At 41.2% G+C, this 18,677-nt stretch overlaps 1 long non-coding RNA gene and 1 pseudogene across 1 annotated transcript; both read left to right on the forward strand.

Moving 5' to 3' along the window:
- Nucleotides 1–33: 33 nt before the first annotated feature.
- On the forward strand, nucleotides 34–830 carry LOC129354392 (uncharacterized). The gene is made up of 2 exons (XR_008605145.1): nucleotides 34–201; nucleotides 543–830. It is a non-coding gene; the product is annotated as an uncharacterized LOC129354392 (long non-coding RNA).
- Nucleotides 831–3,413: 2,583 nt separating this feature from the next.
- LOC129354399 (NACHT, LRR and PYD domains-containing protein 3-like) lies at nucleotides 3,414–18,435 on the forward strand (annotated as a pseudogene).
- The last annotated feature ends 242 nt before the right edge of the window (nucleotides 18,436–18,677 follow it).

The raw sequence follows: 18,677 nt of genomic DNA on the forward strand, positions 1-18,677 counted from the left end.
TCAAATTGTGAAAATGTTCTTTGTTCAGACTGAAGCTGTGCAGCTTGTCAGAGACCAGCTGTGTTTTGCTGGGCTCAGCTCTGAAGTCCAACCGACCCGTGTGACAGAACTGGACCTGAGCAGGAATAACCTGAAGTACGAAGAAGTTCAGCCACTCAAGGATCTGGAGAAAAGTGCAAACTACCATCTGGAGACTCTAAGGTCAGAGGGCGATTTCAGTGAGTCCAGCTGTGTTGTCAGCATATTGTCCAGAACAAAGTTGGTATCAGAGCAAAGACGTTGAATTTTGACTCATTCTCAGTGTTAGGAGGAAAACTGCAGCCTTCACAGCCTGGATGAGGTTAAAGCTCAATTACACAGCTGGATGTTTTGTGAAAACCTCTGCATCTCATTTGCTCTAAGATGCTGTATTAGAATATTTGCCACACGACTGTCTGCTTGTACGTCCATAAATAAGAACAACTGATGTGCTGCGTCACTGACTGGTGCTGGAGATTCAAGCAATCACTGATCTGCTCTGTTGCTCTTTCTTCTCTCTGCAGGTGGAACTGGGAATAATGTCTGGAAACGAGGGAAGCATTTTGTGCTGCTGTGGCCTCATAAAGAGACTGTGTGGATCAAACCGATGAGTTGGAAGATTTTTGTTTGATTTTAGACGCCTGTCGTTTACTGTCTGATATTTTTGTCTCTTGATCAATAGATGAAATTCAAATTCAGCTCCATTAACGACTCACTGATCTGATCCTGGTTCATTTGGAAAGTTGATCTTTTTTCTCATGGATTTTTAGTTTGTAATAATGTCATATAAAATAAAGTTCACTTCAAAAGTTTTCAGGCTGCATGTTTGTTTATTAAATTGTGTTTTTTGGTGTTTTTTATATATTTTATATTCTTAGAGTTCAAATGATGGCTTCATTAATTAGAGGATAAAACTTTTCTTTCATGATTTTTTACATCATTCTTTCTGAATTTAATCTAAAAACTTCCTCCTGCAGCTTGTGCTCCATCAGGCACTTCTTGCTCCTGATTCTGTTGCTTTTCTTTCTGGACCGGATCTAGAAGGGAACCTGGAACCAGATGATGTGGTTTCTGTTTGTGTTCAGACTGTGGCCCTCATGTGGCCTGAAGTGGCCAAAGTGAAGCTGTTTGCTGAGATCCAGCTCCGGGTTGAGAACCTTGTGGAGCGCTGCCTCCAGGTCGGGATGGATTTTACTGGAAGCTGTTCTCCAGGAGGTGATGCCAGCAGCACAGGGAGACTCACTTTGCTCTGCTGGATGGTAAGGACCGTTCACTTTTTTCAACTAAAACATGTGAAATTAAATTTCAACTACATAAAATCAGTTTTTTATTAACAGGTAAGATCAACTGGGGTAAATTTTCAGTCATTCAAGGCAGAAAACTGGATTCCTTTTGCGATTGTAAGATGTTCTTCCTGCAACCGGCAAAATAAAGACTGTGAGCTTCAATGGAAGATGAGGAGAGTTCCCTCGTTACTCCTCTGATGTCACACTGCCCTGAATGCCAGCACTGAATGCTAGGAACTGAATGCTAGGAACTGAATGCTAGAAACTGAATGCCAGCACTGAATGCTAGGAACTGAATGCTAGGAACTGAATGCTAGAAACTGAATGCCAGCACTGAATGCTAGGAACTGAATGCTAGGAACTGAATGCTAGGAACTGAATGCTAGGAACTGAATGGTAGTTGTTTTCTACAGTCTTTAACACATTTCAATTGTCACACAGTTTTTTTGTTTGTTTTTTTTGTGAAATGCCATTTTAAATCATTTATGCTGAAGCACATTTGCCTTTTGACTTGTTCAGTCATTTGTTTTCATAATGTGTTATTTCAATATTATGTACATGTTTGAATGTTCCTTTAGTTGTAGTTCTGTTGATTTACATTATTTACTTTTTATAGAAATGGTTTCGTTTCCACACATTTACATTCTGCCTGCATTTTGTTGGAGAGTAGATCCAATAAAATAGTTGTTTATATATTGTAACTGGATCACCTTGTTTTAAAAATTTGAAATACAAGCTAAGTTAATAACTTGCAATATTTTATATGTGTAAATTCAATTTTTTAAACAATGATTTGAATCAATACAAATTTTCTTTTCAAACCTGACATACGGCTGAGTTGTTTCTCTTTTAATAGTCAGAATCAACTGTTGTTTGTAATAAAGCAAGAAGAAACAGAAACATTGTTTAGTTACAAAGTCATAATGCAAACATCAGATTAAAGGTGAGCTGAGTGAAGGTGGAGTCCAGGTGGAGGAGATGAGACCGGCGCCGTGATCAGAGGAGATGAAGATAGTTATAGTTACAATTTACACAAAGATTTAATTTATGTATCCAGTGAATTAATTCAAAAAGGTTTTCATATAGAAAATAATAACTCCTCCACAGCAGATCATTCTCTGGCAGATATCAGCGCAGCATCGACTGCTGAAGATTATTTATTGTCAATAAATAACAAATATTTAGAAATTACTTTCTGTGAGTCTTTCCAGGTTGAAGCTACATTTAAAGTTTTAAATGAATCACTTTGGGTTTTGCAATAATTGCATATTTAAGGTCTTTGGAGCGCAGTTTATGAATCGATTCCAATTGGTAGAACTGATTTGTAATTTCTAATCGGAATAGTGGGACACCGATCAGTTTAGGCATTATGGTAAACAATGATAACAGTTGAGAGTGTTAGAAGTTCTAAAGTCATTTAATTTGTTTGTAAATTATATCCACATTGTGAATAATAAGAAAATATTTGTCAAATAAACAGAACAAAAGTGTTCTGTGAATGGACAGACTAAGTTGGCCAAAAATGTTTTACTGACCAAACCTCTTTTCCATCTAGTCCTTATTAAATAAGGCAAAGGAAATTATATTTTAGACATCAAAATGTATTATTTGAACTTCAGCAGCAGCAGATATTTGTTTCTATCTGTTTTCTGAAATGAACTGCTGATCTGTGACCTGCAGCACCACTGCATGGATAACCTGAGAGTAAAATAACTAATGGATGGATTAATGTAATGTACATTTGTCTCTAAAATATGAATTTATGTTTTATGACTTTTGTTTGGAACAGTTAGGATAGAAATACATCTCCATAATGATTCCTTATTATTTCAGATTGTTTGTTACTAATATAATTTTAACATCCGAAAATAAAGATTTACTAAAGATTTAAAAATAAAAAAGGGACATACACGCGACAGACATACCACGTGACGTAACACGTCATGAAGCCATTTCTTTACTGTTTAATTTGTAATTAATTTTACATGTTGAAAGTGTTCTCAGGTGTTTTCAAAGGCGTTGTCAAATAAAATGCGTTATTATTATAGTTATTAAAACACAGCTGGTACAGGAAATGGTGTCACTAGCGCCCCCTTCATTTCCGGAATGCTCATTTCCATATAAGGTATGAGACTGACAGGTCGGCCCCGCAGCGAAGCGGACTTGGATGCAGTGAGTACAGACTTTATATCAAACTGGTTCTGACCCGTTTTCAGGCTTTTCCGGGTCAGAGGAGAGAGAACAGACCGAACCTTTCAGTCACAGTTTGACTGAAAGGTTCGGAAGTTGAAACACAGGAAGTTGAGCAGCAACTTCCTGTGTTTAAATGAATCTGTTTGTATCAAAGTGGTTTAATGTCACATATTTTATTGCTGTCGTTTAAAGCTCTGAATAGAAAGTTCGTCACTAACTCTGGAAACAAACGTCTTTATGTTTTGACGCCTGTCAGACATTATGAGCTCAAAGTTGATCAACAGGTTTGTTCTGCCAGTAGAGGCTCATGGGAAATGTAGTTGACCTCTTCTGACTCCAGAACCTGTTACAGTTGAAATACTGAAAGTTTTTTAACTTTATTTTCTTTAAGTCTAAAACATCCATCTGAACTATAAACTGTAAATATTTATTCCACAAATCAAATGAGGATTTTAGTGATAAAACAAACAAGTCATGTGACTGTAAATAGAAAATGAAACTAACTTTGTTCTGCAGATCAGGCTCCATTTAGAGACGGAGGACAGAAATAACTTGTTTTAAGACATGAGAGTTTTGTTTTTATGTATCTTAGTAGAAAAAACCAGAATAAAAACATCTGTAAACAGATTATTAGGGATAATAAGATACAAATATTAATATTTTTCTGAATAAATGTATAATATCAGCAGAATAAAGTTGTAATATTCTGATTTTATTCCAGTATTTTCATGTTTTCTTTTCTCAGTGTGTCCATAATACTCCATCATGTTAACCTGGTTTCTCTGATTATGGAAATCATAAAATGTGACTCATCAGTCCTTCCTCATCAGTCTGAGGTTCATCAGAAACTGAAGTTTCTCTGATCTGTGGAGTCAAACCAGATTTAACCTCAACAGATTTCCCTCTCTTCCTCCTCTCTGTTCTTTCTCTTCCAGTTGGACGTTGTGTTCTCTTGCAGCAGTGAGAAACTCTTTGTCTCTCTAAGCTGCTGGAAAACTGATCAGATCTGCTGAAAGCTGAGAGGATCAGATCAGATCTCTCCTCATGAGATCCATGGATCACCTGATCCTGAAGTCTCTCTGATTGTTGGTCCGTCTGGAAAATATTCCTTCCACATTTCCTGCCTCTCAACAGGAGGACTGGCAGCCCATCTGAAGGAGGTCTGGAGCCCAAAGGGTTCAGAACCCCAAAGGGTTCAGAACCGCTGCTTTAACTGAGCCCATCTGTTCAGGACCAACACATCACCACTTCATAGGAAATGTTCACTCCTTCATTCACTTCATCTGACCTCACTCTGGATGTTTCTGCAGACCTGGAACATGATTCCAGTTTAGGTTTCAGACTCAGATCTGAAATGTTCTTCATAAAGTCAGAAGTTCTCCAGAAGGTTCTTGGATCAGCCAGCAGACATCAGAAGGTCATGAAGAAGTGAAGGAGAGAACAATTCAGACCCAGATGTTACCTGCTGGAATCAGGTTCCTCTGATCCTCTGAACACGTGATGGGAATCAACTTTCTGCTGACTGGGTCACTGGGATCTGACTGGTACTGGTTTCTCTTTCAGACTTACTGAGGTCCAGAAGATGGAAGATTTGACCTAAAGGAGAACCGACCAGAACCACCAGGATCCGACTGTCCCTCTATGAGGAGTGACCGGTCCAAGGGAATACCTCCAGACCTCAGTGATGAACCAGAACCATCAGACCCAAAGTAAGAAAAAATAAGACAGATTTCAATAAGTTGTTGTTATCACTGCTATCATGTCCAAATGATGCTCTGTCGCAGCACAAGGCTCTTTCTAAAGTTCTTAGATTAATGCAAACTGGATCTGAATCCAGTTTACTGGTTTCCACCATTAAAGAATGATCCATGTTTCTACTCTGGAATCTAGATTAGAATCAGATTTTGGAGCCTCTGATGGAAACAGTTTCTGCTCTGACTCAGAATAAATAAAGATTTCAGATGATCAATACAACCAAAGAAAGATCAATCATAACAGCAAACATCATGAAATACTTCAAACCAGAGATCATCAATGTTCTGAGGTTCTGTTCTGACTCAGCTTCTGGTACCAGGACAGCTCCAGCCTGCTGTTAGTGAACTATTGCAGTGATGAAGAAATGTCTTCACAGAGGGAGGAAGAGGAGCAGCGTTGGTGAGGAAGAGCAGCCGTCCTGCTGTGCTTTGTGTCAGGAGGTTCTGATGGATCCGGTCTCTACCAGCTGTGGACACTGGTTCTGCAGACACTGCATCAGGTCCTACTGGGACCAGTCTGCTCCATCTGGACCCTCCTCCTGCCCCCAGTGTGGAAAAAGACCCAGAACAGCAGCTGGACTGCTGACAGCCAATCAGAGCAGCTGTGCTCCAGGTGAGACTGAACTCCTCCAATCAGAGCTTCCTTCTGTCGTCTGTTGAACCAATTCAACGTCTTTAGTTGGGATTTGGAAATTCAAGGTTTTATAAATCTTCCTGCCAACTAAATGTCTGTATTTCCAGCTGGTGTAAATGGTTTTGCTTTAAAGTGACTCTGTTCTCAGCTCTTTGTGCTAATTGCATTAAAACTGAACATCTGATTAAATCTGATGTTGATGTATGAACTAGGCAGCCTAGTACTGCACTAGTGACATGCTGGGAGAATAACTTTGTATTATGGTGTGTAAAAGTCAGTCCCAGGGATCTTTAGATACAAATTCACCACATTATTCAGTTCTGACTAGATGAATAGAAACAGAATCAGTAACTCCAAAGGAAACAACAACAGTGATTTCACTGCACTCAATAAACTTGGATGCTCTTCTGAGTTCAACACCTGCCTGCTACCTGTTGCCCCCTGACTCAGATTCATGGCCTACAGCGCCATCTAGTGACCAAAGAGGAAATGTATCACATGTTTGGTTCCAGCAGTGCCTGGAGACACGAAGGTGGAAAAAGCAACAGCTGATGTTACAGAGAGAGAAAGTTTGAGTCAGAAACCTTTATTTACTCTGATAATATAGCACAGATTACAGTTTATATGTTTCTCCATATTTGTTATTTTATTAAAGGTAAAAAGCCCAATGCTTAACCTGCCAGGCCTATAATACACTGAAGAAAACCCTGTAATAATTCTAATAATCTATTGTTTTCTTCTAAAGGATGAAATCAGTCCCATTTCATTTTCAAACTACTATTGTTCTTTAAAAACATCCAATCCAGTCTTTGACAGAAATAGCATTTTAAATGTGAACCCTGCCAGATACAATCAGCTGTTTCTCTGAAAGATTAGAGCTTTTTCTCTAGATTTCCTTCATTAAGGCTGGAAAATCCCAGTGGAAAACATTTTCCTTCTTTTCAATCTCTGAAGTTTCTATTTGTGGGAGAAGTTCAGATAGAAACTGTAAATGAGGACATGGTGACACGATGCAGAAGAGTTTATGTTGCTCAAAGCATTTAATGATGTGATTCTGTCAGTGTTTACTCATAAGCCTGTTGCGATAAACAATCAATCAATTAATCGCACGATAAATTAAAGCTATCGACCTCATTTCATTTATCGGCTATATGTTTCTTCTGGCCTTTTCTCTTTCTGTTGATGAATGAAGGCTAGGTGCTCTCCACTGACCCTCCTTCCTCATTTCCTTAATGCCCAGCGCAAACTAACCATCTTAAAGCTGTCGGCCCATTTCCAGAACCTGAGCCCAAACGTTAGCTGACAGAAACACGAGGTATAACGGATCGATCTGTGGTTGTGATGGTGAGAGAGGTTGGACAAGGAGTTAGCAATGGCTGTTAGCCACTCTAACCCAAAACAGCAGGATGCAATGTTGAGGTTTTCCACACTTTCACTTTATTTCGCTTCGTCCATTTAAAGCCAGATCTCCATGGTACTAAGATTAGAGTCTCATACAATGGACTGCTCCTCATTATCACAGATCATCTCCTCTACAAGAGTTCTCACTCTGCACAATAGTACAAACAAAGGAAAAAGGGAATAGGCGCCCCCTTGTGGTGATACCTGCTCATCTCTAGGAACCAAGCAGTATAATGATTGTTACATGGTGTAAATAATGGCTACAAGTCCAGTTAACTCATTTTAAAACCAGGCATTAATGAATGCTTCACTGCAATACATGTGGCTGGTGTCAGTCTGACTGAATGAAAATCATTATAATATATTTATGTCACGTTAACGAAGAACAGCTGAAAAGTTACTGGGTTTACCAGGCCATATAGTATACAGACTTTATAATCTGCACAATTTTGGTTGAATGCAGTATTTATTTCCACTTTGACTTTATATTGTTGAGTTTTTATCCAAGTACATATTTTGTTGTTAGACACTGAGAATCCATTTTATTTTTGTTTTTGGTTGTTTTATCAGTTCCAGTGTTTAGTGTTCTTTTGAAAATAAAGTGCATCTATTTTTGGCACACATTATTACATCATTTCCATTAAATCAGTGTAAAAAGGTCTTCAAACAATATTATCGTTTATCGCAACAATTAATTGCTCTGCAAAATTTGGTATTGTGACAGGCCGATTTACTCATCTGATCTGATTTGTGAATTAAATACTTACATAGAACAGATTCTGGTCACAAATCAGAGGCTGAAATGTGATGTTTGATTATAGAACAATATTCTGTTTGTGATGATGGATCAAATTCTTTCAGTTGGGTTATTTTTACTTCAGTTGTTTCTTCTTTATTTCAGCAGATGTTGTTCTGCAGCAGGAAGTTCTAGAGGAACATAAGATCAGTCTGAGGAGGAGATGTGAATGTGTGACTGAAGGAAGTGATGAAACAGGAAGTAGAACCCTCCTCAACAGGATCTACACTGATCTCTACATCACAGAGGGACAAAGTGAAGAGGTTAATACCCAGCATGAGGTGAGCAGCTGGAGAGAGCTGCCAAGATCCAGAACCTCCATGACTCTCCAATCAGGTGCCATGACATCTTTAAAACCTTCCCTGACCAACATGGAGCCATCAGAGTGGTTCTGACCAACGGCGTCGCTGGTGTTGGAAAAACCTTCTCAGTGCAGAAGTTCACTCTGGACTGGGCAGAGGGCTTGGAGAACCAAGATGTCAGTGTGGTGGTTCTGCTTTCGTTCAGGGAGCTGAACTTGATCAGAGATCAGCAGCACAGTCTTCTCTCCCTGCTCCATGTTTTCCATCCAACACTCCAGAAGCTCCCAGCAGAGCAGCTGGCTGGCTGCAAACTCCTCTTCATCTTTGATGGCCTGGATGAAAGCAGACTTTCACTGGACTTCAGCAGCAGTCAGCTGGTTTCTGACGTCACACAGAAATCATCAGTCAACGTTCTGCTGACAAACCTCATCAAGGGGAACCTGCTTCCCTCGGCTCTCATCTGGATAACTTCCAGACCTGCAGCGGCCAATCGGATCCCTCCTTCATGTGTTACCAGGGCGACAGAAGTACGAGGCTTCAGCGACACCCAGAAGGAGGAGTACTTCAGGAAGAGGTTCAGTGATGAAGAGCTGTCCAGCAGAATCATCTCCCACATCAAGACCTCAGGAGCCTCCACATCATGTGTGGAATCCCAGTCTTCTGCTGGATCACTGCTACAGTTCTGGAGAACATGGTGACCTCAGAGCAGAGAGGAGAGCTGCCCAAGACCATGACTGACATGTACTCACACTTCCTGCTGGTCCAGACAAAGAGGAAGAACAACAAGTACCATGGAGGACATGAGACAAGTCCACAGGAGCTGATGGAGGCTGACAGGGAAGTTCTTCTGAAGCTGGGGAGGCTGGCGTTTGAACATCTGGAGAAAGGAAACATCATGTTCTACCAAGAAGACCTGGAGCAGTGTGGTCTGGATGTCACAGAGGCCTCAGTGTACTCAGGAGTTTGTACAGAGATCTTCAAAAGAGAGAATCTGATCTTCCAGAAACCAGTCTACTGCTTTGTTCATCTGAGCATTCAGGAGTTTCTGGCTGCAGTCTACATGTTCCACTGTTTCACCAGCAGCAACTCAGAGGTGATGGAGAAGTTCCTGGAAGGAAAATACAGTAAAACATCTCTGGAAGATTTCATTAAAAAAGTCCTAGAGAAATCCTTCCAAAGTAAAAATGGCCACCTGGACCTGTTTGTTCGTTTCCTTCATGGCCTCATTCTGGAGTCCAACCAGAGACTGTTAGGAGACCTTCTGGGTCAGAGAGAGAACAGTCCAGAAACCATCCAGGGAATCATCAACAATCTGAAGGAGATGGACACTAATAGAATCTCTCCTGACAGAAGCGTCAACATCTTCCACTGTCTGATGGAGATGAAGGATCTCTCAGTTTTTCAGGAGATCCAAGAGTTCCTGGAATCAGGGAATAAACTGTCAGAGATCCAGTGTTCAGCTCTGGCCTTCATGCTGCAGATGTCAGAGGTTCTGGATGAGTTGGACCTGGAGAAGTACAACACATCAGAATTGGGGAGACGGAGATTGGTTCCAGTTGTGAGGATCTGCAGAAAGGCTCGGTGAGTCCAGATCAGTCCATTTGGCAGAGTTACTGTAAAAAGTAACTTGGTTAAATTACTGATTATGTGATTTGAAAAGTAACCAAGTTACATTAAAGTAACTTTTTTAGTTACTTTCAGCAACTCTAAACAACAACGCTCAGCCACCTGTGAAAATTACTTTAATTTTGCTAATGCTTAATTGCAAGTTATTTTATGATGACATCTGCAATGCATCTCCACTGATAATGTTGAACTGAAGGGGAAATTGTTTAATGGTTACAACAGCACAAAAAAAACTGTATAAATTTTCTGTGTTGCTTTATTGTCTGTAAACTCTATATAGGACAATAAAGGATTTTAGGCCCCAACCCTCCCTGCTCCAGCCTCCAGGTTCTGTGTTACAGCTCTACGTTTGCTGTCAGTTTGCAGCGCACAGCGCTTCTCCCACTGGATGTGCTGCTTTCAGCCTCCTGGTCGTGTTCAGTTTGTTTCCTCCTGCTGAGATCGACTCTAAACCTTCCCACAATCCATCACAACCAACGTATTGATCTCCACTGCTTTAGACATTCCAGCCTCTTCCAGTTACTGGGAAAACCTTCAGTGCTTCACCAGGAAAGATGCTGCTTGATGTGTGGAGCCACAGAGGATCATCTGATGGGAGACAGGAGGACAGCTCTGCTGGAAGCATCAGGATGCTTTTAGCAGAGCTGCTGGGTCCATTCATGACCATCATGATGGATATTTCATATCTATAGTCGGGTGGTGGGGGGCAGTCTGTGGAGGAAACTCAACTTTCCTTCAGCATCTGGCTGCAGCTGAAGCTCCTGGTTTCCTCAGGAACAGAACCAGAACCAGGATGTTAGTGATGAAATGATCAAACTCAGTAATGGATGTGAAGACCAGATGTTCATCAGATGATATCAATGTTATTAAATGTGTTTAAATAGATGATCTGGTTTCATTAGAACTGACTTTATTTCTTCTCTAATCACAGACTTGGTGGCTGTAAACTCGGAGAGGCTGAATGTGAAGCTGTGGCTTCAGCTCTGAAGTCCAACCAACATCTGACTGAACTGGAAATAAATCAGATCCACATGCAGGGAACCAGAACAGAATCTGGACTGAATAATGTGTTTGAGATCCTGCAGAGTTCAGTCAGTAAAGTGAAGAATCTGAGGTTTGTTTTCTCTATTTATCCTATAAAATCTTTCATTGATACTTTAATATTTATTTATCTACACATTTATTCTGTTTTCTTTAAAAACAATCTGCTCTCAAAATGTCAGAATATAATTTTTAAAATATTTTGCTTTATAAATAAATTATTTTCATTTTTCTGACTTTGAGAATATTGATCTTTATTTTTCACTATAAATGTTTTTAACTGATGAACAAAAATAAGTTCAAAAGTCAAATGATAATAATTAATGATGGAGATGTTTCAGTTTGTTCTGAGAAGATTAAAATGATCAAATTGATTTATTTCTAATTTCTTCTTCACATTAATAATAAAATGTTCCTTCAGATCAATAGTAAAGACGTCTCTGTGTCGTCACTGCAGCAAACATCTGGTCTCCAGCTGTCCTCTGGTTCTGGTTCTAACCAGAACCAGAGAAGTTCTGTTTGTAATAAAAGAAACTATAATATGAATAAAAACTGTCAGCAGCAGCAGCCGGTTCCTCCAGCTCAGCTTTGTCCTGAAGCTGTGGTTCTGTTGGACCGGGTCAGAGCAGAACCGTCTCTCCAGTCTGGCAGCTGACAGTCAGTTGGAGCCTCGACTCTCTGAGCTCAGAGACGCTTCATCAGGTCACTGATCAGAAACTAGAGCTGATTCAGATTCATCCATCATGTTCCTGATGATCAGATGTGATCCAGATGATCAATCAGATGTGATCAATAGTAAAGACGTCTCTGTGTCGTCACTGCAGCAAACATCTGGCCTCCAGCTGTCCTCTGTCTCTGCTGGGATGTCACCAGGTAGATGGACAACATCTGCTTGTTGGTGATTGGCTGAGCCGTTGTCATGGCAACATGCAGGTAGACAGGAGGCAGCATAGCAGCTTCTAGACCAGGACTCTTCAAATCCAGGCCTCCATGTTTGGTGACCTTTAACCTTTAGATGTTTCTGCTTCAACACCTGAATGAAATGATGAATTGTCCCTCAGGACGCAGTCCGGTTCTCCAGAGTCCTGCTGATGACCTCATGATGGGACTCAGGTGTTGAAGGTCACAGGACGCCGGCCATCGAGGCCTGGAGTTAAAGATCCCTGGTCCAGACCGAACCAGAATCGGTTCTAAAGTATTTCCTGACCCATAGTTCTGTAACTATGGGTCAGTTTGAGCCAGTTTTACTGGCTCAAATATTAAACATCAGTTCATCATGTTTCTGGGATTTATACATTCAGTGAAATTAATTCTCTACATTTTGATTATTAATTTGTTCATATTTCAGATTTAACCTGCATCCTGGGCTTCAGCTCACATCTTTTATTCTTTATTTAGACTGGAGTACTGCAGTTTGTCAGAGATCAGCTGTTCTTCTCTGGCCTCAGCTCTAAAGTCCAACCAACATCTGACTGAACTGGACCTGAGCTACAACATCCTGACAGATTCTGGAGTGAAGGAGCTCTGTGGTTTTCTACAGGATCCTCAGTGCAGAATACAACGATTAAAGTAAGAAACCATGTTTTAGTCTGAATCTGATGTTTCTGATGTGAAAGTTGTGTTGCCATTAAACTGCAGACAGATGGCTGATATTCTACTGATCCACTCTGAATTCATGGCAAAGTCGGTTTTCTTCTTCTATGGTTTGATCCAGTTAAAGTTTCTCTGTATTATAAAAGCACAAGCAGTTCCTCCTCCCACCATCACATTCAACCAATCACAGCCTTCATTTCACAGACACCAACCACACCTGCAGAGAGAAGGTCAAAGGTCAGATTGGAGAATAAAGGCTGATAAAACTCTGATATTAGGATCATTAAATGTCTTAATATCCACAAAATAATCAGATATAAAATCTGATAAAATGTCTTTATGTCCAAGACAGACTGAGGCTTAATTCACTAAATAATGATGTTCATCCACATCTCTGACCTTCTGATCATAAATGATCAATAAACCATCATTGATAAAACCACAAACTTTATTAACCTGTAAAGATGAACAGATGTAGAAACATCAGGAATCAGATTGATATTTAAAATGAATCTGAACTGAAATATTAGAGCTCAGTCCAACAGAAACAGTTTCATTTTGACCAGCAGCATCAATCTAAGTAAATGAAAATAATATTGAAACATTTGATAACCTGTGTGAATAAATGCCAGGTAAACAAAGTATTCCCTCCCTTTCCTTGGTTCTGTCTAATAATGTCTGAGGTGAAGCAGCAGGAATCCTGTGAGTTTGTGACGATGCAGCAGGAAGTTGTGACGTTGACAGGAGGAGCTGGATGGACGCACGGTGGACAGCGGATAGCAGAGCAGCTTTATTTCTAGACAACTTTAAACAGGACCAAAGAAGACATGGAGCAGCAGTCACATGATCCAATAATCTACCAATAAACCATCAATAGGAGATAATCATCAATACAACAGCCCTGGATCAAAATATGAAGATAATCATACAGTCAGTCAGAATCAAGCAAATGGAAATGGATGAAAATAACAATAAATTGATCAAATTCAAACTTAGACAAAAGTCAACATTTGGTTTGAAGCAGGAATTTATTGATCCTCCAGATAAATCAGTCAGTTCAGTTTCCACTCATGTGTTCATGTGTTTATGAATGAGTGAAGTGTAATTATTGCAGCTGTTGGTCCTCCAGATAAATCACTCAGTTCCAGTCAATAGAAGGTCAAAGGTCACTGTGGAAATGAGCTACTGCCATTAAATCACTGCAGCATTCATTAACAGCACTAATGTCACACTTTGGTTCTAAAAGTCCATTTTAATTCCCGACCAGAACCACTGAAATATTCTAACAACACGTCATAATAACGTGATTTGAGCTTGTTTGTTATTATGCAATAGCCAGCCCGGCCCTAACTCTCACAGATCCTTGGACTGACTACTGACCAGCTCTCAGATTGTTTTCCTTGGACCTTCTATCTTCTGGTGTCGAAAAAGATACGTCTAGCTCTAACTACCAACAGTCCAGAAGTTATGACCCTTTTCAGTTAACAAGCAATCAGTTGAGTAGCCCTCACTACTGCATAACTCCAATAACCTCTTCTGTTAACTGTAGCTCCCTCTCTAATAATAACGAGCACTTGTTAACGGCTTGATTAGTTTCAGTGACTTTGTGAGTCCCAGGGTCATTATCTATGTAACTATTAAAGGAAAGTCCAGAACCACCACATTCCTAGAATCATGTACATGAATTTTACATCAAGTAGAAGAACCATAACCAATAAATGACTCAATTATTTTCAATGTCCACCTCATTTAAATTTTAATATATACATTTATTAAGCAAGCATTGAACAAGGGTAAATGACAACCAGATTAATTATCAATGATTATAAGAATTTAGGAACAAAATAAATCTGAATAAATCCACATAACCTTCCCTAACTTCGTTCCCTGAACTGTGTCATTGATTAACTAAATCAGGCTTTGTGGTGCAGACAAACTCGTACCCAGATGATGGAGGATCTCGGCAACAGAAGACTTGAATGTCCTTAAGACAGAGTCTTGTCTTAGTATGACAAACCCAAAGCCCCTTTCAAATAGAAACAAAGCAGAGACGGTTGTCTTCCAAACGTCCCGATCTTCATCACTCTTGTGACCTTTGTTCAATCACCAAGTCTGTTGCAGAAATCTTGAGATCTATTTTGGGCTGAGTGCAGAGCTACGTTCAAATCAGGCATCGGGTCCCATCGCTTTTTCAGTGCATGATCTCTACGTGGTGAAGTAGTTAGAGCTTCATTCCCTCATTAACGAGCTGGTCATATGGTGCACCATATGGAATGTGGGAATCACCTACCAGAATAAATCAATTCTCCTGTCTCTTCTCTGGGCCTTTTCCCCTTAATAAAGAAGCTTTCCAAAGACATCTGATCTGTTTCTGACTCATTTTGCTGCTTGTGGGCTCAATGTTGGTGCAAGACATAACAGAGAGAATCCGGTAAAAAGATTTTCAATAAAAACATTCTCCAGACTCAAATAATACATAAAACGGAAATATTTAATTATTTCTTGTGTGACCCGGTACCAATTGGTCCATGAACTGGTACCGGCCCGGGGATTGGGGACTACTACTACACTGGATGCAGTTGGTCCGCGTCTGCCTGTTGTTGGTCCATTGTTTTCTGTAATTGCTGATGGTAGCGTCTTGCCCCTCTCCCAATCTCAGCCGATCTTGTTGATCGTAGCTTTGTGTTGGACTCACCTGACTCTTCGTTTGCTGCTTTAATTGGTGACTGCAGCATTTTCGCTCCCTCTCCCAATTTTAGCAAGCCTCCTGTTCGGAGTTCTGGGTTGGGCTACATGTTGCCCTCTGTTTTAATTGGTAATGATGTTTTCACCCCCTCTCCCAGTTTTATTTTTTTGTCCTTTATTCTGGACATAGCTTACAGTGTTAGCCCCTTTGTTGCTCTTTTATTGTGGTTGGTGACAGTAGCTACTCCGCCCCCTTTCCCAATCGTAGTCTGCTCTGTCTGCCTGACTCGATTCAGTTTCATATGTCCAGAGGGTGGACGACTTTCTCCAGCTTGTGAGTCGATTCCGGCTGGGCAGACAGCTTTGCCTTCCTGTAGATGCTGGGCAAACTAACATCGGTTACTTGGGTTGTGCCCTTCGGTCTGTTGTCACTGCACCCTTTGTAGAGGTGGATCAACAGCTGGCTCCTGGATGTCAAGCTACACAGGCATCGCAAACTAGTGGTTATGTGGCCATATTTTTGTGTCCAGAGTCAATGGAGAAACGGGACCTATTTGTCAAGGGGGTGTCCATGGGGTGGTTGTGTGTCGCAGAAAGGTGGTCATGACAGATGTCAGAACTTTGGGATGGGGGTGTTATGTGGCAACACAGGATGGTTCAGGGCCGCTGGTGCCCACAGGATTGCTCCAAGCATATAAATGTGCTGGAGCTACATGCTGTGTATTTGGCACTCAGGCACTTTTTGCCCCACCCATAGGAGAGACATGTCTTGGTTCAGTCAGACAACACCTCTGTTGATCATTACCACATCAACCACCAAGGTGGGACCAGGTCAGCGCAACTTCTGAAGGAGACCCAGAATCTCCTGGAATGGGCATCTGTTCACCTAACCACCCTACAGGCGGTGTACTTGCCAGGGCTGCACAAAAAGATAGCAGACTCCCTTCCCCAGCAGGCGCCAGCTCCGGGACAGTGGTCCCTCCACAGAGACGTAGTCCGCCTGATCTGGTCCTCTGTGGTTTTCTCTTACAGCGGCTGCTGGTGCACTGGGCCAGGACGCTTTGGCTCATCCTTGGTCCAGGATCCTCCTATATGCCTTCCCGCCCCTTTCCCTGATTTGGCCGACTCTTCAGAGAGTTCTCAAGGAGGGCCACAGGATGGCCATCCTGGAGAAGCCCATCTGGTATCTCCATATTGGACGGCACAGCCATGGCTCCCACTTCTACAGAGTCTATGTCAGTGTTCCATGGTGTCTCCCAACCAGGAGGGATTTACTGTCTCAGTTGGGGTCAGATATGGCATCCTGATCCTCAACACCTCTGGCTGTGGGTGTGACCGCTGGGAGACTTAAACAACAGCTGACTGGGTATTCAGCTCCTGTCAGGCACACTATTTTGAGTGCCAGAGCATTCTCCACTCGTCAGCAATATGAAAACAGATGGCATCTGTTTTCCTGCTGGTGTGACTGGATAATGATGATCTAGTCACCTGTGGGATAACCACTATTTTGGAGTTTCTTCAGTCTCTTCTTGATAAGAGCTGCTCTCCTTCGACACTTAAGGTATATGTAGCGGCTATATTGTCTAGTCATGCTGAGATTGATGGCTGTACAGTGGGGAGCCATAATCTGTTTTTGGGACCTGTCCTTGGTCCTCAGTGCTCTGTGCCATCCTCCATTTGAGCCTTTGGTTCAGGTGGACCTCAAATTGTTGTCATGTAAAACTGCTTTTTTGTTGGGTAGTGTCTCAGATAAGAGGGTCAGTGTGCTACGTCCTCTTTCCGTCAGTCCATCATGTCTCAGTTGGAGTTTGAATGGCTCTGGTGTTACCTTGTAGCCAAACCCGGTGTTTGTCCTTAAGGTGTTTTCTCATTCTCATTGTGACCAAGCATTGAGATTGGTGTGTTTTCAGCCCATGTCAGGGGAAGCTGGTGATAATACTGTGCCCAGTAAGGGCACTGGAGGCATATATTGCAGCCAGTGCTGCTATAAGACACTCAGACCAGCTGTTCTTATGTTATGGGGCTCTAGATAAGGTTGTCCTCTGTCCAAACAGTGTCTCTCCCATTGGATTGTGGGTGTTTTTCCATGCCTACACTGCAGTCCTGGCCAGCTGGTTTAAAGGCTCCCTCGACCAGGAGTGTTTCCACTTCCTGGGCAGCCTTGAGAGAGGAGTTCCACTGGAAGCTATATGTGCTGCTGCATCATGGGCTTCTCTGAGCATTCACTAGATTTTACAATGTGAATGTGGCCTCCTCTCATTGTCTTCTCAGTGAGGTTTGTGCTCAGGATTCCTTGCGACATCTGTGGTATTAGTCATTCAGTGCTTTCAGCATCGCCCTCTGGTGGTCAATAGGGATAAAATAGAACAAAAGTCGAATATGTAACTACGGTTCTATGAATCCCGGACGACCAGCAGAGATGCTTTGTCACTCAGAATACTTGCATTTCGTGAGAAGATTCTGTTGGAACAGAGCCTCGGATAACTTCATGCTATACTGCCTCTGATTGTTCGTCCAATATGTCACAGGTGTGACTCTGTTGATATTATTGCTCGAACAGCGCATACGCCTCTGGCCCTCTGGCCATCATCCGGACTTCATAAAACCATAGTTGCATACGTAACTTTTGTTTTACGTATGCAAATATTAAACATCAGTTCATCGTGTTTTACATTCAGTGAAATTTTCTGCATTTTATTATTAATTTGTTCATATTTCAGATTTAACCTGCATCCTGTTGGCTTCAGCTCACATCTTTTATTCTTTATTCAGATTGATGGGCTGCAGTTTGTCAGAGATCAGCTGTTCTTCTCTGGCCTCAGCTCTAAAGTCCAACCAACATCTGACTGAACTGGACCTGAGCTACAACATCCTGACGGATTCTGGAGTGAAGGAGCTCTGTGGTTTTCTACAGAATCCTCAGTGCAGAATACAACGATTAATGTAAGAAACCATGTTTCAGTCTGGATCTAATGTTTCTGATGTGAAAGTTGTGTTGCCATTAAACTGCAGACAGATGGCTGATATTCTACTGATCCACTCTGAATTCATGGCAAAGTCGGTTTTCTTCTTCTATGGTTTGATCCAGTTAAAGTTTCTCTGTATTATAAAAGCACAAGCAGTTCCTCCTCCCACCATCACATTCAACCAATCACAGCCTTCATTTCACACACACCAACCACACCTGCAGAGAGAAGGTCAAAGGTCAGATTGGAGAATAAAGGCTGATAAAACTCTGATATTAGGATCATTAAATGTCTTAATATCCACAAATAATCAGATATAAAATCTGATAAAATGTCTTTATGTCCAAGACAGACTGAGGCTTAATTCACTAAATAATGATGT

Source organism: Poeciliopsis prolifica, unplaced genomic scaffold, assembly GCF_027474105.1.
Source record: "Poeciliopsis prolifica strain line A6 unplaced genomic scaffold, Auburn_PproV2 SCAFFOLD109, whole genome shotgun sequence".
NCBI classification, from domain to species: Eukaryota; Metazoa; Chordata; class Actinopteri; order Cyprinodontiformes; family Poeciliidae; genus Poeciliopsis; species Poeciliopsis prolifica.